This window comes from Mustelus asterias, chromosome 5 (assembly GCF_964213995.1).
Source record: "Mustelus asterias chromosome 5, sMusAst1.hap1.1, whole genome shotgun sequence".
In the NCBI taxonomy this organism is placed as follows: Eukaryota; Metazoa; Chordata; class Chondrichthyes; order Carcharhiniformes; family Triakidae; genus Mustelus; species Mustelus asterias.
The window spans coordinates 26,998,377-27,021,617 of NC_135805.1; positions in this window are offsets into that span (position 1 = coordinate 26,998,377).

The following is a 23,241-nucleotide window of genomic DNA, read 5'->3' on the forward strand; positions in this document are numbered from 1 at the left end:
TCCGGGATGATGTGAGATTCCCTATTGTCTCATACCCTAGCCCCAAACATCATTACCAATCTGAATCCTGAGCGGCATCGACAAATTCCATGTATCTTTCCCATGGAATTCACTCGCAGGAGACGTGGCAGAGAAATGCAATCACTCCGAGACGGTCGCTTCACTCCTGGGAACAGGGTTCAAATCCTATTCTAGTCAGATGGAAGAATGCCTCTTACGTACAGTGGATATTCTCAGGATTAATTCTAGGGGGAACAGTTCAAAAATAGATGCTGCCTTCAACTGTGTCAGAGCAAACTTACTCAAAGGTCGAGAGAGAGAGTGTGTGGGGAAGATGGAAATGTCTCTTATTTTAATTATAGGAACATAAGATAACTGTTCGTGAGCTGTAAAAGTCCATTTGGATTAAAACATACAAGAACTTCTCTTGAACAATTTCATAGAAACATAGAAACTAGAAGCAGGAGGAGGCCATTCGGCCCTTTGAGCCTGTTCCACCATTCATTTTGATCATGGCTGATCATCGAATTCAATATCCTGCTCCCCCCTTCGCCCCATATCCCTTGATTCCTTTAGCCCCAAGAGCTATATCTAATTTCTTCTTGAAATCACACAATGTTTTGACCTCAACTACTTTCTGCGGTAGTGAATTCCACACATTCTCCTCACCTCAGTCCTAAAAGGTTTACCCCATATCTTCAAACTATGACCCCTAGTTCTGTCCTTAGATGTGTTTATTGGCAAAGCTTTGAATCAGGAAGTCTTTTTTAACTTCTGAGGAGAAATGCGACGAGAGTTATTTATAACCATAAGTGATTCAGTTTGTCAGGATTCAGCATTTAATGACCTGACTTTAAACTCGACGTGTTGGTGGTAAGCCTCCATGATTTTGTCAGCGTGTTTCCCAAGTGACTCAAACTCTTGGTCCTGTTACCGATGGACCTCTTAATCATTCAGCCCACCCACCAGCCGCATCCTGTTCAAAACAGGGATGTACCTCTGAGAAGGAGGATACATTCCCTACGTGGATTTATCTTTGGGCAGCTCTGCTCCTGAAATTAGAATAAAATGGTACCTGAACCACATCTCTTTCAGCCGTACCTCCAGGTTCACTAATGTCCTTTACGGAAGGAAATCTGCCGTCCTTACCCGGTCTGGCCTACATGTGACTCCAGACGCACAGCAATGTGGTTGACTCTCAACTGCCCTCTGAAATGACCTAGCGAGACACTCATGGCAACTAGGGATAGGTAATAAATGCTGGTCAGCCAGCGACACCCATGTCGCAAGAAAGAATGAAAATAAATCCCTCCACCCCTTTCCCAGTCATTAGCAAAGCTCACAAGGGAACATTGCACTGTGTCGCTTTCACAATCCAAATATACCTACATTCTCCTTTTCTTTCTTTGTAACACACCCACCCACACACATACACATACATATACCCAAGCAGACACACATGCACACACACACACATACATATACACAAGCAGACACACATACACACACACATACACACGCACACACAAACACATACATATACACAAGCAGACATACATACACACACACACACACACATACATATACACAAGCAGACACACATACACACGCACACATACACACACATACATATACACAAGCAGACAAACATACACACGCACACATACATATACACAGGCAGACACACATACACGCGCATACACACACACACACACACACACACACACACAGACAGACATACACCCAGACACACACACATGTATACACACACACATATACACACACACACAGACAGACATACACCCAGACACACACACATGGATACACACACACATATACACACACACATGCATACACATCCATACAGACAAACACACAAACAAACACAGATATACATACTACTCACACATATACACACACACATACATACACACACACACATACATATATACATACAAACTCACACACAGACACACACATATACATACATCCTAGCACAGTCAGCACAAGACTGGCGAGGCAAGCTCCACCCAGGGTAGAGGTTGAGTCTCCGGTCATCTGACCCATTCTCTTCACCCAACATACAGAACAAAACCATGTTACCCTCTTTCATGTATCCAGCAGTGAAAGCAGTTGTTGCCAAACCTCTTGTGGAGCCAAAACTCAAGCAGGAAGAAACCTCAAAGTAACAAATATGAACAAGAGTCAGAATCAGTTGCCTTTGGCTTTGAGGCTAAACCGTCCGCTGCCCCCATGGGTGCCACTCTGGCACCATGAGCCCAGGCAATTTATTTGGCATCAATGGCCATTTCCCTGCCATAAAGTGGGAGGTATTTGGGACCCGTGCCCTATGTGAAAGACAACATTGAATGCCATGACATTTTCTGTCTCTCGAGCGCAAGTTGTTTCTGCAGCTCCCAGCCTCCCATGTAAATTATTTATTTTATCCGGATGCCAAATTTCCCATTGCCTGTTCAAATCAGTTGAGTAAATCAGGAAAGTCATTCCGAATAAAGTCCGGTCAGTCCAGCGTGGTGAACAGTGGAGCCTGCCACTGATCAAAGCTCTCGGCAGGTACTGGGAAGACTCTGAGTAAAGCCATGCTATTAGGCTGTCAGGACTAACACTCTGCTGAAGGGTAAATGGATGAATTTTATTTTGAGCTCCTTTCTTTCCCAGCCTCATGACAGCTAGCACCTCAGTTTCTGCACTAAGTGACTGTGATAACACAGACCTCATGAAGATTTGACATTTAACATAATATAATTGAGGTATGCTACTGAGTAATGCAATGTATAAAAGTGTAACTCTTCATTTACTGCTAGTTGTGTGCGGAGTAAGATTTATGGGCAGCACGGTGGCACAGTGGTTAGCATCACTGCCTCACAGCGCCAGGCACCGGGGTTCAATTCCTGCCTTGGGTCACTCTCTGTGTGGAGTCTGCACATTCTCCCCGTGTCTGCGTGGGTTTCCTCCGGGTGCCCCGGTTTCCTCCCACAGTCCAAAGATGTGCCGGTTCGGTGGATTGGCTATGCTAAATTGACCCTTAGTGTCAAGGGGATTAGTGGGGTTACGGGAATAGGGCCTGGGTGGGATTGTGGTCGGTGCAGACTCGATGGGCCGAATGGCCTCCTTCTGCACTGTAGGGATTCTATGATGATTTTACTGGCTGCACCTTTCAGCAAGTTACCAGCCCATTGCTCATCTTTTTCTGTCCCATTCATTTAATTTGGCTTCAGTGGTCATTAACCCAACCCCTTTAAGTCATGTCATTAAAAATAGCATTTGAACAAATCTGCATAAATACTGACCTCCTGGATATAATCTCGAAACATAGAAACATAGAAAATAGGTGCAGGGGTAGGCCATTCAGCCCTTCGAGCTAGTACCACCATTCAATATGAAGTCTCTCAACACCAGGTTAAAGTCCAACAGGTTTATTTGGAATCATGAGCTTTTGGAGCGCTGCTCCTTCATCAGGTGAGTGGAGAGGTGGGTTCACAAACACAGCATAAATAGACAGAGACACAATTGCAAGATAATGGTTGGAATGCACGACTTTTCAGGTAATCAAGTCCTTACAGGTACAGACCCGCACTGTCTGTACCTGTCTGGTAGCATGGGAAGTGGTGGAGCTCATACTCCAAACATTTGGTTGGAGAGACACGGTGGCACAGTGGTTAGCACTGCTGCCTCACAGCGCCAGGGACCCGGGTTCAATTCCCGGCTTGGGTCACTGTTTGTGCGGAATCTGCATGTTCTCCCCATGTCTGAATGGGTTTCCCCCGGATGCTCCAGTTTCCTCCACAGTCTGAAAGACATGCTGGTTAGGTACATTGGCCACGCTAAATTCTCCCTCGGTGTACCCGAACAGTGTGGCGACTGGGGAATTTTCACAGTAACTTCATTGCAGTGTTAATGTAAGACTACTTGTGATAATAATAAATAAACGTTATTTGGAGTATGTGCCAACCATAGTTAAGAACATGAAACTCATAAAAGGCCTGGCGAAGTCCGCGTGTACTTGCACCCAGGGCCTACCAGGCCATTCCCATGGATGTAGAGAAGCTCAGGGGGGCAGTTTCTGATTCTCTTGACACGACTCACACTGCCTGACTAAGTCGGTCATGTATTCGTCAAGACCAGGCCACCATTTGCAACTCCTGGCTCGCAATTTCATCTTTGAAATCCCAGCCCTCTTCCAGGTTTGCTAGGTGTTCACGTTCCGAAGTTCCTGTGATCAAGTCACTGTCCAGGTACACCGCTACCTGAGGTAACCCTTGGAGAATGTTCTCTGTGAACTGTTGAAAAATGGCGCATGCAGACAAGACCCTGAAGGACAGGTGAATGTGCGTATTAACTGTTACATATTTTTGGGAAGGCTTGTCTAGTTCAATTTGGAGATATGCATGGCTATGTCTAACTTCGAAAATGCTTGGCCCCCAGTTCACCTGGTGTACAGGTCTTCAATCCGGGGCCAAGTTTGGAAACCCTATTGACAGTAAGCTTATAGTCTCCCCAAAGTCAGATTAGCTTAACAGTGCAGCCCACTCTGCCAATTGTACATCCGGGTCTTACTGTGCCCATCTTTCCCTGGCGTTCCGATGCTAATTTTTTGCAATAGGAAGTATGGAACTGATCTAACTCTAAAATACTTAGACGTACCATTGGGGTCGGCATAGATCTTAGCTTGGGCTCCCCTTATTTTCCAAACCTTTCCTGGAAAACCTCGGGGTACTTATTGATGACTTCATACAGCCCCCATGTGCCCAGCCTGAAGATCTCTAGCCGGTTCAGTTTGATGTGTTGGAGCCACTCTCTGCCATAAGTCTAGGTCCTTGTCCCTGTGCAGTGATGAGTGGAAGTCAAGCTGACTGTTGCCTGTAAGTCATTAGGGTTGCCATGGTGCCCTTTATCTGCAATGGATCCCCTGTGTAGGTGGCCTGCCTGGTCTTTGTACTCTCTAAGTTCAGGAGCTGAATACTAGCCCAGAGGCTTTACATAAGTCTGCTCCCCAATAACAAAGACCGCAGCCCCTGTAGTTACTTCCATTTTTAATGGGTGACCATTTACTAACAACACCACCATTATGAGGAGAACCTTTGTCATGGAGATGCAATTTAATTGCATTGTCCTTGTTCCTGGTTTTGGGCCTATCTGCAAGGTACGGTCCCGTACTGGGCTTGGCCTGTTTTTAAAATAGCACGCGTTTTGACTGTCCCTATCTATATCTTTGCCTCACTTATGGTCTTCTGCAGCACTTGCAATTCTCTGTCTGGCATCTACAACCTTCTGGAATTTTCTCCCTAGGAGAGTGAAAGCTGTCCCTGACCTTCCTTGACTGCCTGGTGATGTGCCTTGGGTTCCACCGCTGTAAGGGATTCTGGGATATTTTACAGATAGCATTGATCTCAGTTGAGGAATGACATTGCATGAGGTCCCTCTCCCTCGGAGAACACTTCTGGCTGATGTCCCCTGTGGTTCCTGAGCTCCTTTCTCTGCATTCTCCAGTGATAGAGCTATCTCGATGGCCTTCTTTAGATCCAAATTGGATTCTACCAATATTTATTTTGGACTGTCACATTGTTAATTCCACAGACCAGTCTATCTCGCAACATGTCATTCAGGGGTGGCCCGGGTTCACAGTGCTCTGCCAATTTTCGTAACCTGGTCAGGAATTCAGATTCTTTAGGAGTTCGCCCTGCCATGTTAAAACGGAATCACTGGAGTATTATGGAGGGGTTTGGGTCATAACAGCCTTTAACCAAGTCCACCAGTTCATTAAATGTTTTGGAGACAGGAGCTTTTTACTGCACTGATGATTGGGAACCCACATGCTGTCAACAGGATCACTTTCTGTTTCTCATCCCTCTCAATATTGTTGGTCAGAAAAAAAAACACATGTGCTCTGCGTATTGGGCCCAGTCTTCTATGCTTGCATCATACGCTTCAGGTTTGCCAAAAAGGAACATTTTTCTCATCAGAGCATTATTTGTCTCGATAGTAAAGAGGATCTGGAGGAAGGAAAAAAACCTCACTTTACTCCTCATCGCCAGTGTAATAATTATACCGAGGCCAGCCTTCCATCACTGTAGGATCCATTCATTCCTTAGAATAGATGAAGACAGCACTGATACAGAGTTTAAATGAATTTCTTTTATTGAACAGAGCTTAAAACTAAACCATTACAAAAGTGAAAAGAAAAGAGAAAAGCTGGAGAGAGAGATAGAGAGAGAGAGAGAGACTGGCTTCTTCTACCAGTCCTGTACTGATCAAAACAGAACTCAAAAACAAAGCTGAACTGAAAGCATAGAGCTGAACCTACAACGTATGTGATTCATTATCTTGTTATGGAAATTGTTTGGCACATGCTGTCTCTGACTTGGAGAAACCGGCCTCGCAGATGTTGTTTATGAAAAGCTTTGTTTGGTTTATAAAAAGCCTGTTGTACTTTTCAACAATGCAGTCAATTTCTAGTTAACCCAGCATGCCTTCTGAGTTTTAAAATGTAGTAGTCATGATGTGGAGATGCCGGCGTTGGACTGGGGTAAACACAGTAAGAAGTTTAACAACACCAGGTTAAAGTCCAACAGGTTTATTTGGTAGCAAAAGCCACACAAGCTTTCGAGGCTCTGAGCCCCTTCTTCAGGTGAGTGGGAATTCTGTTCACAAACAGAACTTATAAGACACAGACTCAATTTACATGAATAATGGTTGGAATGCGAATACTTACAACTAATCCAGTCTTTAAGAAACAAAACAATGGGAGTGGAGAGAGCATCAAGACAGGCTAAAAAGATGTGTATTGTCTCCAGACAAGACAGCCAGTGAAACTCTGCAGGTCCACGCAACTGTGGGAGTTACAAATAGTGTGACATAAATTCTGATTCTAGGATCGCATGATAAAGACTCAGGAGGAAAAAAGCAGAAATATTTATGTGAAATAGTGTGACATAAACCCAATATCCCGGTTGAGGCCGTCCTTGTGTGTGCGGAACCTGGCTATCAGTTTCTGCTCCGCGACTCTGCGCTGTCGTGTGTCGCGAAGGCCGCCTTGGAGAACGCTTACCCGAATATCAGAGGCCGAATGCCCGTGACCGCTGAAGTGCTCCCCAACAGGAAGAGAACAGTCTTGCCTGGTGATTGTCGAGCGGTGTTCATTCATCCGTTGTCGCAGCGTCTGCATAGTTTCCCCAATGTACCATGCCTCGGGACATGTCTACCCGATACGCTGCAAGAAAGGATGTCCCGAGGCATGGTACATTGGGGAAACTATGCAGACGCTGCGACAACGGATGAATGAACACCGCTCGACAATCACCAGGCAAGACTGTTCTCTTCCTGTTGGGGAGCACTTCAGCGGTCACGGGCATTCGGCCTCTGATATTCGGGTAAGCGTTCTCCAAGGCGGCCTTCGCGACACACGACAGCGCAGAGTCGCGGAGCAGAAACTGATAGCCAGGTTCCGCACACACAAGGACGGCCTCAACCGGGATATTGGGTTTATGTCACACTATTTCACATAAATATTTCTGCTTTTTTCCTCCTGAGTCTTTATCATGCGATCCTAGAATCAGAATTTATGTCACACTATTTGTAACTCCCACAGTTGCGTGGACCTGCAGAGTTTCACTGGTTGTCTTGTCTGGAGACAATACACATCTTTTTAGCCTGTCTTGATGCTCTCTCCACTCCCATTGTTTTGTTTCTTAAAGACTGGATTAGTTGTAAGTTTTGGCATTCCAACCATTATTCATGTAAATTGAGTCTGTGTCTTATAAGTTCTGCTTGTGAACAGAATTCCCACTCACCTGAAGAAGGGGCTCAGAGCCTCGAAAGCTTGTGTGGCTTTTGCTACCAAATAAACCTGTTGGACTTTAACCTGGTGTTGTTAAACTTCTTACTGTTTTAAAATGTAGTCAGGTTAATTTTTTTAAGCTTAGCAGAGTTAGGCGGAAATATTTTAAAATGAAGTCTTTGCATAAATGAAGCAAACCGTACACAGGATCCCTCAGTCACCATCACCTTCTATTTAAAACATGCTCAAAGTTCAGCAGCTTCAGTGTACAGGTCAGCCTTTCGACTGCCAGCCTGAGTGGAGACTGAGTGGAGCTGATTTTAACCCCCACCCCAGCGCTCCTTCTCCATTAGGAAAGCCTCCTCTTGTCTAACAGGGGAGCTCATATTCTACGAGTTCTATGGGAATATCTATTAATGATCGCCTGTAGCCATCTAAAACCAAGTCACCTAAAACCAATGGCTCTGGCTACAATTAAAGCCATGATGTGGAGATGCCCACTCCAGTTGGACTGGGGTGGGCACAGTAAGGAGTCTCACAATACCAGGTTAAAGTCCAACAGGTTTATTTGGCAGCACAAGCTTTTGGAGTCTCACTCCTTCATCAATTAAGCAACTAAACACTTGAGCAACCAATCAGAACAAGAAACCTGCGGCAATCACACCAGGTAAGGGTTTTAGAGAATTCAGAACATATACACAGAAACCAGAAGCAGGAGACGACCATTCGGCCCTTCGAGCCTGCTCTGCCATTCATTTTGATCATGGCTGATTATCAAATTCAATATCCTGATTCCCCTTCCCCCCCCATATCCCTTTAGGCCCAAGAGCTATATCTAGAACATAGAACATAGAACAGTACAGCACAGAACAGGCCCTTCGGCCCACGATGTTGTGCCGAGCTTTATCTGAAACCAACATCAAGCTATCCCACTCCCTATCATCCTGGTGTGCTCCATGTGCCTATCCAATAACCACTTAAATGTTTCTAAAGTGTCTGACTCCACTATCACTGCAGGCAGTCCATTCCACACCCCAACCACTCTCTGCGTAAAGAACCTACCTCTGATATCTTTCCTATATCTCCCACCATGAACCCTATAGTTATGCCAATCTAATTTCTTCTCGAAATCACAACATTTTGGCCTCAACTACATTCTGTGGTCGTGAATTCCACACATCCACCACTCTCGAGGTGAAGAAATTTCTCCTCACTTCAGTTCTAAAAGGTTTACCCCTTATCCTCAAACTATGACCCCTAGTTCAGAATCACAGAATTCTTGCAATACAGAAGGAGGCCATTCGGCCCACTGTCTGCACCAGCTCTCCAAATGAGGGTTATGACTTAGTGCCATTCCCCGGCCTTTGCCCCATACCCCTGCACACTGTTTCTATTCAAATAATCATCTAATGCCCTCTTGAATGCCTCAATTGAACCGGCCTCCTCCACATTTCCAGGCAGCGCACTCCTGACTCGAAACACGCCTTGTGTGAAAAAGCTTTTTCTCACATTATATGTGCTTCCTTTGCCAATCATTTTAAATCTGTGCCCTCTCATTCTTGATCCTTTTACGAGAGGGAACAATTTCTCCCTATCTACTCTGTCCAGCCCCCTCATGATTTTGAACATCTCTATCGAATCTCCTCTTCGCCTTCTTCTCTCCAAGGAGAACAGTCCCAACCTCTCCAATCTATCCTCATAGCTGAAGTTTCTCATCCCTGGAACAATTCTTGTAAACCTCTGTGAAAGGTGAACGCTGTTTATTTATTTATTAGAGCTCCTTGAGGAAGTAACAAGCAAGGTGGATCAAAGGGGAACCTGTGCATGTAAGAGGCGCACAGTCAGTGAAGGGAAATTTTATTGAGATAGAGAGAGGGACTGAATGAGTATATTTCAGCACTTGGTTCAAAGTGAGAATTCAGTGCACTGGGGAGGAAGGTGCCCTCTGGCTAATTCTGATAGAACAAAGAACAATGCAGCACAGGGACAGGGCCTCCAGGCTTGCGCCGATCATGATGCCTGCCTAAACTAAAACCGTATGCACTTACGGAGTCCGTATCCTTCCATTCCCATCCTATTCATCTAGTGCCCCTTAAATGCCGCTATTGTACCTGTCCCACCACCTCCCCGGGCAGTACGTTCCAGATATTCACCACCTTCAGTGTAAAAAAACTTGCCTCACACATCTCCTCTAAACTTTTCCCCCACGCACTTTAAACCCACGTCCTCTAGTACTTGACTTTTCTACTCTTGGAAAGAGCATCTGACTATCCACTCTGTCCACACTATCCACTCAATCTTGCAAACCTCTATCATTCCAGTGAGAACAAATTGAATTTATCCAACTTCTCCTCATAGCTAATACCCTCCAGACCAGGCAACATCCTGGTAAACCTCTCCAAAGCATCCACATCCTTCTGGTAGTGTGGCAACCAGAATTGTACACAATATTCCAAATGAGGTCTCAGGTTCTGTACAGCTGCAGCATGATCTGCCAATTTTTATTCTCAATGCCCTGACCGATGAAGGCAAGCATGCCTTCTTGACTATCTTATCCACCTGCCACTTTGTGATCAGTGGACATGTACATCCAGATCTCTCTGCCTGTCAACACTCCTAAGAGTTCTACTATTTACTGTATAATTCCTACATGCATTGGACCTTCCAAAATGCATTATCTCACACTTGTCCGGATTAAACTCCATCTGCCATTTCTCCGCCCAAAGTCTCCAACCGGTCTATATCTTGATGTATCCTCTGACAATCCTCTTCATTTTCCGCAACTCCACCTATTGTGTCATCTGCGAACTTACTAATCAGACCGGCTCCATTTTCCTCCAAATCATTTATATATACTCAGAGCAACAAAGGTCCCAGAACTGATCCCTGTGGAACACCGCTAGTCACAGCCTCCTATTCAGAAAAGCACCCCCCCTACTGCTTCCCTTTGTCTTCTAAGGCCAAGCCAGTTCTGTATCCATCTTGCCAGCTCTCCTCTGATCCTGTGTGACTTCACCTTTCGTACCAGTCTACCATGAGGTACCTTGTCAGAGGCCTTACTGAAGTCCATGTAGACAACATCCACTGCCTTTCCCTCATCTATCATCTTTGTGACTTCCTCGAAAAACTTGATCAAGTTAGTGAGGCACGACCTCACCTCCACAAAACCATGCTGTCTATCACTAATAAGTCCATTTGTTTCCAAATGTGAGTAAATCCTGTCCCTAAGAATCTTTTCCAATAATTTCCCTACCACTGACATACGGCTCACCGGCCTATAATTTCCTGGATTATCCCTGCTGCCCTTCTTAAACAATGGAACAACATTGGCAATCCACCAGTCCTCTGGAACGTCACCTGTAGCCAATGAGGATACAAAGATTTCTGTCGAGGCCCCAGCAATTTCTGCCCTTGCCTCAGTATTCTGAAAGGCAATTCTATTTATCTAACTAACATCAGGCCCTTGGGTCTTATCTACTTTAATGCTTTTTAAGATGCCCAACACCTCCTCCTTTTTGATATCAACATGACCCAGAATATCTACATACCCTACCCTAGGCTCCTCATCCATCAAGTCCCTCTCTTAGGTGAATGCTGAGGCAAAATATTCATTTAAGTATCTCACCCATTTCCTCCGGTTCCACACACAGATTCCCTCCACTATCCTTGAGTGGACCAACCCTTCCCTGGCTACCCTCTTGCTCTTTACATATGTATAAAATGCCTTAGGACTTTCCTTAATCCTGTTTGCCAAGAACCCCTGTTAGCCCTCCTAACTCCTTCCTTAAGTTCCTTCTTACATTCTTTATATTCTTCAAGGGCTTCATCTGTCCCAAGCCTTTTAGATCTTACAAATGCTTCCATTTTCTTTTTGTCAAGGCTCATAATATCCCTCATTATCCAGGGTTCCCAATACTTTCCACACTTATCCTTCATCCTCACAGGTACGTGCCAGTCATGAATTCTAATCAACTGACATTTGAAAGACTCCCACATGTTGGATGTTGATTTACCTTCAAACAGCCTCCCGCAATCTACCCTCTCCAGAACCTGCCCAGTTTTGTTGTAGTTGGTCTTCCCCCAATTTAACACCTTCGCCTGAGGACCACCCTTGTCCTTATCCACAAGTACCTTAAAACGTACGGAATTATGATCACTATTCCTGAAATGCTCTCCCTGACCTCCCTTTGATAGTTCTGGACTCCCTGGGAATGATGAGGAGAAAGTTGGGATGAAGCTCAGTTAAGGGAAGGTGAATGGACAGATCAAGTAGAACTATATCACAGCGAGGGTGAAAGTTGTCCAGAATGGAGTACTCAGGATGGAGTACTCCTGTCTGTTGCACTGCATGGCATGTCTTGGAATGTTGCATAGCCATGCAGCTTAGATGGTTCAACTGTTTAATTGCTCTGTGTATGATCATGTGAGTCTGTTTATTATTGATACTCACTGTTGTGATAAAGCAGAGGTTGATTCCCCCCTCTGAGAACTAACAGCGAACACCAAAGAGGAGTCCTCGCCCTATAACCTGTAAAGAGTGTGAGTGAAGTGGTGCAACCTGCTCTTCAGCAACTCCTAGTGGTTAAATACAAAATAAATCCCTGACACTCTAAAATCAATACGTAACAATTTATTTATCTAACTAACAGTGAACAAATTAACTAAACTATTAACAAATCGAATAAATCCCTTCTAACAATTTAACTATTCCCGAATAAAACAAGATTCTAATGGAATGCTGTTCAAATTAATAAATTCCCACTCATTAACAAAATAGAATTTAGTCACTCTCCAAATTACAACCAGGTTTTGTGTCTTCCAGAATATTCTGGGCCTTCTCTGTTGATTCTTCTGTCTGGAACTTCTTTGGTATCTTTGCTATCCAGTTGGTGCTTTCTATTAAGTCATAGATGAAGCTATGAGAGCCAGCAATTCTCTCTCTCCCTCTCGAGAGAGAGAGTTGAGAGCAGTGAGCTGTTAGCTCTGGCAGGTGGCAGTTGCTCTTTTGCACCCTTTGTCCCACCACCCCCTTTTATACCAGTGATGACATATCAATATTTCCCACAATAGGATTGGTTCTTGGTTGTCAAAATCATCAAATTTAAATTTAGTAGGTTTTTGGTACCCAAGTGCCTGATTCAAATTGATTGGCTAAATTCAAAAGACTGTTGTCTTGGTAAAAATGCTGCTTGCCTTTCAATACAAATGTTTCATTTTGGGTTTTCTACATACTTGCATTTAAAAAAAAATCTGAGCACAGTAAAAGCACTACCTTTTAACTTCCTACTCGCAATCTACAATTACTCTCCCCAACTTTGTAACACTGTGCTCGAGTAGTTAAGCCTAGGTGTGGACTTAGAGTAAAGCAAACAAGCTGTGGTATTTGCTGGAAACCAGAGCTGTATGCATGGAGCAGATATATTAACATAACAAACTTTTGTAAATTAAACCTGTTACAGGCATAGAAACTGGTGTGTCATCTCTGCGTATCTCCGGGGCACAAAACACAGCAGAGGGAACATTGACTATGAGGCTGATCACATCAATATTTTGAGGAGGGAGTTGGTCAGGGATTTACTGAGAAATTATTCAAAGGATAAGAACACCCTGTCCTGCTCCAGGATCGTGGGGCTGGCTCAGTGGATGGGAATGAGGTCTAACATTGTACCTGTAGCACAAGAGAGGTCTTGATGCTGCCCCAGTGCACTGATTACTCCTTGCATCTGTCCTCCCGCTCATTCAGATAACTTTGCGCAGTTGTCCCTTCTGCCCTTCTGTAGGGCAAGCAGGAATTCTGGCTATCTAGTTGAAGTGGATTACAGCAGTTTCTCCTTTCCAAAGGCAGTGTAGAATAAATAATAAGAACCGGCTTTGCTCATGTATCCATGTTGGAAGGATGATTTTTTAAAAATTGATGAGTACATGGAGCTTAATAGGATGGAGGGTTATAGGTAGGTCTAGAAGGTAGGGATGTGTTCGGCACAACTTGTGGGTCGAAGGGCCTGTTTGTGCTGTAGTTTTTCTATGTTCTATGAAGAGGTGTCACAAATGGAGAGAGTGACACACAGGACAAATATTTATTTCATCTTTATTGAGATTCAAAATGAATTTCACATATTTCGAAGCCTCTGATAAATTCTCTGGGAACTTTCCTACTGCCCTTCCACCATCGATAAAAATTTGTATTTTTAAAAGCATTTTTAGCACCATCAAATGCCCCAAGGGGTTTCATAGGAGCGACAGCCAATGATGCCACAGTGGTAGCACAGTGGTTAGCAATGTTGTCTCACAGCACCCGGGACCTGGGTTCGATTCCAACTTCAGGTCAGTGTCTGTGTAGAGTTTGCACGTTCTTCCCGTGTCTGCGTGGGTTTTCTCCGGGTGCTCCGGTTTCCTCCCACAGTCCGAAAGACGTGCGGGTTAGGTTGATTGGCCATGCTAAATTGTCCCTTAATGTTAGTGTGATTAGCAGGGTAAATATGTGGGATCATGGGGATAGGGCCTTGGGACTCTTGTTGGTGCAGGCTTGATGGACATTTGTAACCCCCTGCTGATCACTATATGGGGCTACTATTTAATTGTTCGATTTACAGGATCCTGAATTCCTAGCAGTTGATGGTGAGCTGGCTAAATTTCCTGTTTACCCATAAATGCCAATACAGGCTTGCATGAAAAGGATTTGAGTATGTTCAGCGCGGTGCCTCCAAAAATGTTATTGAGATAAACCTTATAATGAGAAAAGGTTTGGAACAACAAGGTAAACGGAATAACAAAAAGTGTAATAACAAATATAATTAGCAGATATAAACAAGTAAAGAATCCCAACTGAAGATTTTCCAATTAACAGTTTCAACCTGAGAAATGTTCAGAATATCACCAAGCACATTGAATTTTAAACGTTGGGGCCCATCCGTTGGTGCACATCGGAAGAAAACCACATTCTGTTACCGTTCCTGTCTGATAGTACTCACTTAACCCTGACACACACACAGTCCAGACGGGTCTACGAGAGGGAAGATGATGGAGCAAGCACACGAGGCAGAGGTGCCGCGAGCTATCTGTGTAGTAACGCAGGTCCAGTGCACTGAAGGCTGTCCTCCTCAGCAGTCATGAAAAACCAAGCAGTTCTACCTGAGAAAGATTCACTTCGAACTGACTTTTTACTGCCTCTGAAAAGCTTCTCTTCAAAAAACGTGGCTGTCCCTCTTCTGCACACTCCCTCCTCAGCTCTGCAGCTGCTTCACTTCCTGGTGCCTTTTTATCTTCCCGCCCCCAGAGCAATCCCATTGGCCCAGCCCACATCACTCAACCAACAGCATCCTGTTCACAGCACCCGCCCGGCAAACAGGACACTGAAACCCACAAGGGACAAAGAACACTGGTAAACGTCTTCCCCACAAATTTTCCTCAGTCCCTTACACATTCTTCTGCACTGTAGGAGTTCCAGGATTTGTCACTTGTCACTCATCAATTTGTCACTAAGCCACATAAGGAGATATTAGATGATGAGTTGGTCAAAAGCTTGGTCGGGTTTTTACAAGTGCCACAATGGAGAGAGAAGTTGAGAGGCAGGGGAGTTTAGCAAAGCAGTTTCAGGAGCTAGGGCCTAGGCAGCTGAACCACAGCCAATGATAGAGAGAGTTAAATTGGGGAGAATTGGCGGACAGAAATCTGGAACTTGTATTTTTAAAAGCATTTTTAGCACCAGTAAATGCCCCAAGGGGTTTCATAGGAGCGACAGCCAATGATGCCACAGTGGTAGCACAGTGGTTAGCAATGTTGTCTCACAGCGCCCAGGACCTGGGTTCGATTCCAACTTCAGGTCACTGTCTGTGTAGGGTTTGCATGTTCTTCCCGCGTCTGCGTGGGTTTTCTCCGGGTGCTCCGGTTTCCTCCCACAGTCTGAAAGACGTGCGGGTTAGGTTGATTGGCCATGCTAAATTGTCCCTTAATGTTAGTGTGATTAGCAGGGTAAATATGTGGGATCACGGGGATAGGGCCTTGGGACTCTTGTTGGTGCAGAGATGACACAAATAGGGAGAAAAGAAACTGGAGCTAGTTGAATAAGAGGTTGTGTTCTGAGATGTGTTATTCCACCTTGGATTCACGTCATGGGTCTTGGTTCTCAGTTCAACTGCTGCCGTGCTCTGGTATCTGCTTCACACTTTATAATAATTTTTATTCACTAGTTATGGGAAAAACAACAAAGCATTTATTTCCAGGTAGGCATGGTAGCAGTGGTTAGCACTGCTGCTTCACAGCTCCAGGGACCTGGGTTTGATTCCCGGCTTGGGTCACAGTGTGTGGTGTTTGCACATTCTCCTCGTGTCTGCGTGGGTTTCCTCCGGGTGCTCCGGGTTCCTGCCACAGTCTGAAAGACGTGCAGGTCAGGTTGATTGGCCATGCTAAAATTGCTCCTTAGTGTCCTGAGATGCGTAGGTTAGAGGGATAAGCGGGTAAATATGTAGGGATATGGGGGTAGGGCCTGGGTGGGATTGTGGTCGGTGCAGACTCGATGGGCCAAATGGCCTCTTTCTGCACTGTAGGGTTTCTGTGATTTCTGTAAAGGCTATACTGAGGCTTGTGTTGGGGGGGGGCAGTTTGGCAGGAAGTCAAAGTTCGGTTTTACATTGGCATGAATTACTTGCAGAATCTCCCACTGGTGACGGTCATGACAGATCAGGCAACGCACTGGAGGCCACTGTGAAACCAATTAGTGGGCTGCAGGTGGAGAGCCGACTGGAATTTTCCACCCACACCTGATTCTCCATGACGCCAGTGGGAACGCTCGCCAGTCCAGATTGCATCTGGAGCAACATGGTGTGCAGGAGCCAGGACTCACCTGAAGGATGCTTGAGGCTGCCTTCCGAATTCAGGATGGAGGCTGCCAGCATCCCTAGACCCTGGAACACCACAGGAATGGGTGGGAAGAGCACCTGCGGGTGGATCTTCCGGCTTCAGTGTAACCGAAGAGGTCCATCTTGCAGCTTCAGCGTGTTCCTGGGGATCCATCTTCTTCAGGAGGTCCAGCTGCTTTCTTCCACACTGGGTCAGTGATGTTGGGCACCTGTTCAAGATGGTGCCAGATATGATGGTGGGACTCATGCCATCATTCCAGTGCCAGGGACCCGGGTTCAATTCCCAGCTTGGGTCAGTGTCTGTGTGGAGTCTGCACGTTCTCCCCGTGTCTGCGTGGGTTTCCTCCGGGTGCTCTGGTTTCCTCCCACAGTCTGAAAGGCGTGCTGGTTAGGTGCATTGGCCATGCTAAATTCTCCCTCAGTGTACCTGAACAGGCACCGGAGTGTGGCGACTGGGGGATTTTCACAGTAACTTCATTGCAGGGTTAATGTCAGCCTACTTGTGACACTAATAAATCAACGTTAAAAAAACTCCCCTTATCTTGCTCTGCTGTGGAAGGAACAAGCCCAGCTTCTCTTGTTTCTCTGTGTAGCTGGTGTCCCTCATTCGCCTTTTGGGCCTTCAGCTGACAGGACTTTTCTTGTCTCGTTCTGGCAAATCCAGACAGAGATGTCAGGTCAGAATGTGAGGGCAGGTGGTACACTCCAGGCAGAGGGTATGCAATGGTAAACACAGAAAAAAGTTATAACAACAGGGGAGTTCAACCTACTAAATACAAATTAGAAATTCCCAAGTGGCTGAGAGTTGGATTTAGTAAAATAAAAAATGCCTGACCACACCAGAGAAGCCAGCAGTGTGTGGAGAAACCATGCTTTGGTGATGGTAGGTCACCAAAGTGAGTCACAGTCAGGATACAAAATTGGGGCCTTGGACACACAAATGTCTGGGGAGTTTTCTGTAATAATTCCCTGCCCCCACCCCCCGCCCCTTATTCTGATCCATTGGGTGGCACGGCGGCACAGTGGTTGGTACTGCTGCCTCACAGCGCCAGAGACCCGGGTTCAATTCCGGCCTTGGGGTTGGGTGGATTGGCCATGCTAAATTGCCCCTTAGTGTCAGGGGGACAAGCAGGCTAAATGCGTGGGGTTACGGGGATAGGGCCTGGGTGGGGTTGTTGTCGGTGCAGGCTGATATGGGCTAAATGGCTTCTTTCTGCACTGTAGGGATTCTATGATTAAAACACAGACAATATGGCAAAATGCATGAAGAAATAGCCCCATATTTTGCACTGCATTAATAATAAAGCAAATGCTATCAGCAGACCATACACTTAAACAAATCTGAATCATTTTCTCTCTCACGCAGGGACATTAACAGCAGACAGTAAATTCTATAGGTTTGTTACTCAGTTGTATAATATTACAGCAAATATCTACTGTAAACATATAATTATAATTAATGGTATAAAGTACCAACCTCAGGAGCAGTATTTTCTTGAGGAATGCTTCATGATATATCTGTGACATGCACCATCTCCTCAGGATAATTGAATTTGTCGATCATCAGATCCTGTTTTCAATTCCTTAATTTAACAGGAAAGTGTTTTATGGAAGAGAGAATGGCAGGGAATAAATGTGAAGCATTTATTTATCATTAGGCTGCAGTGCAGGGGGAGATAGAAATTCATGTGATTACCATGTATATTCAAGGTTAATAGACAGAGTAACTCAGCGAGTAGCTCTCCTGTTTCTTAGCCTGTGGGTTCAGTACTGACTTAGTGTGGGCTATGGAAGAACAAGCAGATAAGCTAGCCTGGGGGTGCCTGTCCCTGGGCTGGATAAATGGGGAGGGTTAACTGCAGGCAATGCATCTAGCTGTAATTAAAAAAAATCTGCCAAATCCAAATAAATGGTGGCTGGTTATGAAGGTGATTGACCACAGAACCATAGAATTCCTACAGTGCAGAAAGAGGCCATCCGGCCCATCGAGTCTGCACTGACTCTCCGAAAGAGCATCTCACCCAGGTTCTCCTTAGAATCTTATAAACCCTACAGCACAGAAAGACGCCATTCGGCCCATCGAGTCTGCACCAACCACAATCCCACCCAGGCATATCCCTGTATTCCTACCCCCATATCCCTACATATTTACCCACTAATCCCTCTAACCTACGCATCCCAGGACACTAAGGGCAATTTTAGCATGGCCAATCAACCTAACCCGCACATCTTTGGACTGTGGGAGGAAACCGGAGCAAACCCACGCAGACACGAGGGGAATGTGCAAACTCCACACAGGCAGTGACCCAAGCCGGGAATCGAACCCAGGTCCCAGGAGCTGTGAAGCAGCAGTGCTAACCACTGTGCTACCATGCCGCTTTACCCATCCTCTCCAACCTATACCCCTAAACCCACTCATTTATCATTACCAATCCACCTAATCTCTTCACCTTTGGACACTAAGGGGCAATTTAGCATGGCCAATCCACCTAACTTGCACATCTTTGGATACTAAGGGGCAATTTAACATGGCCAATTCACCTAACCAGCATGTCTTTTGGACTGTGGGAGGAAACCGGAGCACCCGGAGGAAACCCACGCAGACATGGGGAAAATGTGCAAACTCCACACAGACAGTCACTCAAGGCTGGAATTGAACCCGGGTCCCTGATGCTGTGAGTGCTAACCACTGTGCCAACCATCATTATGGCGACACGCATGTAACATGAATCAGCCAATAAAGGTTAAGCTATGTGCCAAAATATTTACCGTAGCACTTTGAAGTATCATAAAGACAGATCTTGGCTCGGTGTGAATCCATACTTCATGTTGTCATGTCGACTGATTACCCAAGAGTGATGCCTTCACATCACCACTTGTTCAGAGTTCTGATGAGACTGGGAACTGGAAGAGTCTGGTCCTGGAAGCCACAGTGCCTCATGTGTCAAGTTCCAAGGAGTACATTTTGCAAAGATATCAAGCTCTTGGAGAGGGTGCGGAGGAGGTTTACTGGAATAGTACCGCAGATTTCAGATAGATGGAGGGACTGGAGAAGCTGGGTTCATTTCCTTTAACAGAAGGTTAAGGGGAGTTTGAATAGAAGTGTCACAATTTAATGGGGGTTTGATAAAGCGTGTAGGGGAGCAATTATTTCCTGACGCAGAAGGGTTTGCAAACAGAGGGCACAGATTTAAAATATTTGGAGAAATGCAGGGGAAGGGGAGGCAGGGAATCACAAGCGATAAATTCACCTTTGAGTTTGAGAATCTCTTCTGGGCAGCAATTTGCAGTGATCTGGGATATGTTGCCCGAGAGGGTGGTGGAAACAGATTCAATAATAACTTAAAAAGGAATTGGGCAAATATATTAAAGGGAAAAGATTGCAACAATATGATGAATAGAACAGTCGGACTAGAACCATAGAATCCCTACACCGATCCCAAGCCTGCACCAACAACAATCCCACCCAGGCCCTATTCCCGTAACCCCACATATTTATCCTGCTAATCCCCCGACACTGAGGGGCAATTGAGCACAGCCAATCAACCTAACCCGCACATCTTTGGACTGTGGGAGGAAACCGGAGCACCCGGAGGAAACCCACGCAGACACGGGGAGGACATGCAAACTCCAGACAGACGGTGACCCGAGGCCGGAATTGAACCTGGGTCCCTGACGCTGCGAGGCAGCAGTGCTAACCACTGTGCCACCGTGCTGCCCCATGAGGTAGTAGTTTGAAATAGCCTGCTCAGCCATGCTGATCAGAATGGCCTCTTTCTGTGCCCTGTTATTCCACATAACTGGGGGGAGAGAGGGGACATGAGGGCACTGTGGATGTACCCACACCACATGGACTGCAGCAGTTTAAGAAGGTGGCTCACCACCACCTTCTCAGGGGCAATTAGGGATGGGCAATAAATGCTGGGCCTAGCCAGCGACACCCACATCTTGTGAAAGAATAAATAAAAAAAGTGACAAGGACAGAATATGGGAGGGTGCAATCCACAGGAGCAGTGCCCGGTGAAGACTGCAGGATACTTCCATTTTAGCAACTTTTATCAGGAGTCCCATATTTGCACTGAAGCTCTGGGTAAGGCACGGTGGCACAGCTGCCTCATAGCGCTAGGGACCCAGGTTCAATTCCAGCCGCGGGTCACTGTCTGGAGTCTGCACATTCTCGCCGTGTCTGCGAGGGTTTCCTCCAGATGCTCCGGTTTCCTCCCACACTCCAAAGACGTGCAGGTTAGGTGGATTGGCCATAATAATTGCCCCTTAGTGTCAGGGGTATTAACAGGGTAAATATATGGGGATAGGGCCTGGGTGGGATTGTTGTCAGTGCAGGCAAAATGGACCGAATGGCCTCCTTCTGCACTGCCGGGATTCTACAATTCTATGAAATTCATTCCTACCTGGGTGACTGGAATGTCAAAAGACCAAATTCAACATGATCTGAAATTCATCACTATAAACTCCAACAATAGCCAACTATGCAGTTTGAAAGATTAATGGCATCAGTAAAAGTTTCAACAAGTTGATTTTTTAAAAAGCAACTTGAGTGGGCATTGCTCACAAAGGAAGGGCAGAATTTATTACTCATCCGTTGATTTTATTGAGGAACACCAGAATGGTGTTAAAGGCACATTGGACCATGTTGAGGATAAGAACCTACCCATGGACAACAAGCACACAGTAAAGCATGATCCAAAACAAAGCAGCTAAACAATCTGGAGTTTAATATGAAAGAAAACCAACTGGGCCAAGTTTACAGACCGAACAATGATGAGGGGAATTTATGGGAATCAGTAAATAAAGAACAGCTGAAGCTGCTGAAATTAACAATGTCCTCAAATCGTTGAGAGAAATAATTTGCATTTATATAGCACCTCACACATCCTCAGACATTCACAACATGCTGCACAGCCAAGGAATTACTTTCAAAGCACTTTCACTTGTGTTTATAGGCACAAGCATCAGCCATCTTGTCCCTGCGCAGCACAAGCATCAGCCATCTTGTCCCTGCGCAGCACAAGCATCAGCCATCTTGTCCCTGCGCAGCACAAGCATCAGCCATCTTGTCCCTGCGCAGCACAAGCATCAGCCATCTTGTTCCTGCGCAGCACAAGCATCAGCCATCTTGTCCCTGCGCAGCACAAGCATCAGCCATCTTGTCCCTGCGCAGCACAAGCATCAGCCATCTTGTTCCTGCGCAGCACAAGCATCAGCCATCTTGTCCCTGCGCAGCACAAGCATCAGCCATCTTGTTCCTGCGCAGCACAAGCATCAGCCATCTTGTTCCTGCGCAGCAAGGTCCCATGCATAGAAAACAAAATAGGGGATAAATCCCTGACAGTCAGTTTGGTGCCAATGTTGGAGGGGTAAATATTGGCCCGCAAAAGTCCCCTGCTTTTCTTTGAATGGTGCTGTGTGACCTTTGATAGCCGCCTTGGTCAATGCAGATGGGGTTTCAGTTCAATGTTTCTTCAAATTTATTTATTGGTGTCACAAGTAGGCTTACATTACCATTGCAATGAAGTTACTATGAAAATCCCCCAGTCACCACACTGCGGCGCCTGTTCGGGTACACTGAGGGAGAATTTAGCATGGCCAACGCACCTAATGCATGGCAGCACGGTGGCACATTGGTTAGCTCTGCTCCCTCACAATGCCAGGGAACTAGGTTCGATTCCCAGCTTGGGTGACTGTCCGTGTGGAGTTTGCACATTCTCCCTGTGTCTGCGTGGGTTTCCTCTGGGCGCTCCGGTTTCCTCCCACAGTCTGAAAGGTGCATTGACCCAAACAGGCGCCAGTATGTGGCGACTAGGAGAATTTTACAGTAATTTAATTGCAGTGTTAATAAACTGTGACTAATAAATAAACCTTCTAACTTTAACCAACACATCTTTTGGACTGTGGGAGGAAACCCATGCAGACATGGGGAGAATGTGCAAACTCCACACAGACAGTCACCCAAGCCTGGAATCGAACCTGGGTCCCTGGCGCTGTGACGCAGCAGTGCTAACCAAAACATTTATTTATTGGTGTCACAAGTAGGCTTACATTAACACTGCAGTGAAGTTACTGTGAAAATCCCCTAGTCGCCACACTCTGGCACTTGTTCGGGTACACTGAGGGAGAATTTAGCATGGCCAATGCACCTAACCAGCACATTTTTCAGACTGTGGGAAGAAACCAGAGCACCTGGAGGAAACCCACACAGACATGGGGAGACTCCACACAGACAGTCACCCAAGCTGGGGATCGAACCCAGGTCCCTGGCGCTGTGAGGCAGCAGTGCTAACCACTGTGCCACCATGCCGCCCCTTCTTCCAAGGTGAGATACGGGCATTATCCACCTCCAGTCACTGACCAACAATTCATTGCCGAAAATCCATCCTGTCCGCTGCATTTGCTGAGCACTTCCATGAATAATTGGGATTACCTCATCCCCAGCCTCGGTGCGAGCTCTGTACTGTCTTACTACAAATCACTATGTGTTGGCGCTGCCAAGAACAATTAGTTATATGCTCAATTCCACGAGCTGGGAACACGTTGATCCTTCCCAGAACAGTTAGACAAAACTGATGC